This window comes from Peromyscus maniculatus, chromosome 5 (assembly GCF_049852395.1).
Source record: "Peromyscus maniculatus bairdii isolate BWxNUB_F1_BW_parent chromosome 5, HU_Pman_BW_mat_3.1, whole genome shotgun sequence".
NCBI classification, from domain to species: Eukaryota; Metazoa; Chordata; class Mammalia; order Rodentia; family Cricetidae; genus Peromyscus; species Peromyscus maniculatus.
In genome coordinates, this window is record NC_134856.1 from 59145794 (window position 1) to 59149565 (window position 3772).

Here is a 3772-nt window from a genome sequence, read left to right on the forward strand (position 1 = left end):
GCCTGGCAGGTGGCAGATAGGCAGAGGCAGAATGGGCTTCTTGGAGGAGGTAGGAAGCTTATTTTTGGCTGACCCATGGAAAGGAATTGACCTCATGATCCTGTGAGCGCACCTTCTTCTTTGAAAATGTTCTTTAATGTTTCTGTGTTCCACTTTCCCGGGGAATGGAGTGGTGGCGGCCTTTCAGAGTGACGATGGACAGCCCAAGCAAGGCCGAACACTGAATGCAGCAGAACCAGGGCAGGAAAGGCCCAGGCCCGAACGCCTGCAGGGCTGGCAATAGCTGAACAAAAAGGCCGAGGCCGCCACTTGGCTGGTGGCACAGACGGTGTGGGGGAAGGGGCCTCGGGCCCAGCTTCTCATAACGGACATGGGAGAGAGGGCTCTGCTGGGATCCAAGGCTCGGGGACTCCATTGGCTTCCCTGCCCCAGGAGCCGGTCTGTTTAAAGGAGGACCTGGAGGGACTCGCAAAGTTAGAGTTGGGGGCCAGGTATGGGTCATGGGCCCAGTACCCTCCCTGGATTGGGCATTTTCACAGGCCTGATTCAGTAAGTCCCTTGGTCCTCAGTAGAGGGTCTGAGGTTTGTCCTGGGCTCTATTTCTACACTCATTACAGTATTGTTCCTGCTTGCAGAAAGGGTCGGGGGTGGGAGAGGATCATGTGCTCGCTTTATAGAAGGGGCTTGAGCACCTGTGGTGGTTTGATTAAGACTGACCCCCGCCCCCCAGGCTCAGATGTTTGAACGCTTAGTCACCAAGGAGTGACACTATTTAAAAGGATCAGGATGTGTGGCCTTTTTGGAGGAAGTGTGTCACTGGGAGTGGACTTTGAGGGTTCAAAAGCCCAAGCCAGCTGTCAGTGTCTCTCTCTCTCTTCCTGCTGCCTGTGGATCCAGATGTAGAACTCACAGCTCCTTTTCCAGCACCATGCCTGCCTGTGTGCTGCCATGCTTCCTGCCATGACATTATTGGAGTAAGTCTCTGAAACTGTAAGCCAGCCCCGCTTAAATGCTTTCTTTTATCAGGGTTGCCGTAGTTATGGTGTCTCTTCATAGCAATAGAACACTGAGTATCACAGCACCTGTAGGTTTGGCATCATGAGGAATCTTAGAGCCAGGCCCCCACAGGGACGACTGAATTTACTCGGTCAGAAGACAGGATGGACATAGGATTCTCTTCTTCCCATTCTGACGTCTACTCCTGGGCACCTAGTAAGTACCAGTGTTGGGCTCACCAAGGATACAGGCTCAGTCTTATCTCTTCTGCTGGGGAACATGGTCCTCTCCATGTCACAGATTAAAAACGAGGGAGGGTGGGCTGTGGTAATGCTCGGGGGTAGAGAGCTTGCCTGCTTGCAGGATGTCCTGGATTTCATTTCTAGCACCACAGGGGAAAAAAGGAGGGAAAAGAGGGTATGTGAAAGATGAGGAGAGGAGAGAGGAAGGATACAGAAGGGAAGGGCAAGGGGCCAGTCACAGATCCTGTCCAAGTCTCTACTATCTGATCTAGTAGCCTCGGGATTCTGCTATTTCCTCCATCACTCACTAAGTCAGCAAATACTGGCAGAATGCCTTCTTTGAATAAAGCAGGCATTTTGGACCCTGCTGACAAACACAGGTTGGCTACCAGCTTCTTTGTGGTCCCATCTCAGACCCTACTGTCCCAGATCTTGTTGGAGACCAGGAACACTGACTATGGCAATGCGTGAAGTCAGGGCCACCTATAAGCAGCTTAGAGTGAGTCACAGCACCGGACAGGGTGGCAGTATGAACTCCCACCAGGTGCCACACAGTGATGTTTCTGTTAACAATGATGGAGCTGAAAAATTCCTATGATCTAAATTTTTGCTCTGTCTTTTGACACACTGTACTTTCTGTCTCAGTCACTAGAATTGATCAAGTGGCCACTGAGCAGCTGCTAATCAATGCCTGCTGAGCATCTGTGGTTCAAGAGTTGGTGAGTAACCTTGAACTCGCCTTTCTACCTTTCACACATTTCATCTCCAGCACAGCAGAAGGAACAAGGACTGTGCACTTTCCAAGTTTTGTAAAGACATCCCAAAGACTTCAAAGGTACAGTGATTCCCGATGAAGAATATGCCAAAATAAACACTTAATAAAAGTGTTAAAATATTTATGAAGAAAAGGCTCCAATTTTGCTTCAGAGTTGATGAGGGTGTTCATCTGTTTCAGAGTCAGGCTCTTGAAAGCATGGTGACTGTTTATGGACAAATGGATCCCAAAAGTTACATCTGAGCAGGGAACATGTTCACAGAGCTGCTCCTAATGTTGTCTCCTTCCTGCTCTTTGTGTGAGTGTGTGGGTGAGTCAGTGTGCATGTGCATGTGCATTTGTGTGTGTGAGTGTGTGCATGTGCATTTGTGTGTGTGAGTGTGTGCATGTGCAGTGTGTATTTGTGTGTGTGTGTGCATGTGCAGTGTGCATTTGTGTAAGTGTGTGCATGTGCAGTGTGTATTTGTGTGTGTGAGTGTGTGCATGTGCAGTGTGCATTTGTGCATGGGGTGTGCATGTGCAGTGTGCATTTGTGTGTGTAAGTGTGTGCATGTGCATTTGTATGTGTGAGTGTGTGCATGTGCAGTGTGCATTTGTGCATGGGGTGTGCATGTGCAGTATACATTTGTGTGTGTGTGTGCATGTGAAGTGTGCATTTGTGTGTGTAAGTGTGTGCATGTGCAGTGTGCATTTGTGTATGTGGGTATGCATGTGCAGTGTGCATTTGTCCGGGGGCATGTCTGTACCCATGCAGAGGCCCAAGGATGTAAGATGTCTTCCCCTATCATTCTCCACCTTATTTCCCTGAGATGAAGTCTCACTAACCCAGAGCTCACTGTCTTTCAGTTAGGCTGCAAGGCCAGTGAGTCTCAGGGATGCATGCCCCTAGATCCACCTGTCACTGGCCCACCCCAGTGACAGGAGCGTACAGCCATACCTAGCTTTTTAATATGTGTGCTGGGAACTGAACTTAGGTCCTCAGGCCTACACAGCAAGCATTTTACTCACTGACATCTCCCCAGACCCTCATTCCTGCTGTTGATGAGGAAGGATTAAGAGATTGTTTCAAGACTACTGTCTCCTGTAACATGGATGATGCTCAGAACTTGTTAACAGTGGAAGCCAGAGCCACCATCTCAGGGGCATGAGTCCCTTGTGTGAAACTGAGAACAGACTAGTCTGTGATCACAACCAACTGCACACAGAGGTCTTAGATGGGAGGTGCAGCAGGATGGTTTCTGTAGCAACAGACATTTCCAAGTCTTGATCTCTTTTTAAGATAGGTCATACCAAGGATGAAGTACATTTAGTTGTACACTTTATGGCATAACTCATGTATTAATAATGACAATGAAGGTCAGGACCAGGAACTAACACTCTCTCTCTCTCTCTCTCTCTCTCTCTCTCTCTCTCTCTCTCTCTCTCTCACACACACACACACACACACACACACACACACACACACACACCACATATACAAATATACTACATACACACTACCACCACATTCCTCCTACAGCACTGTAGTAGGAAGTTTTCCTGTGTCCCACCCAGTCGGCAGCCGCTCAGACCCAAGTAAACACACAGAGACTTATATTAATTAAAACTGCTTAGGCCGGGCGGTGGTGGCACACGCCTTTAATCCCAGCACTCGGGAGGCAGAGCCAGGCGGATCTCTGTGAGTTCGAGGCCAGCCTGGGCTACAGAGTGAGTTCCAGGAAAGGCGCAAAGCTACACAGAGAAACCCTGTCTTGAAAAA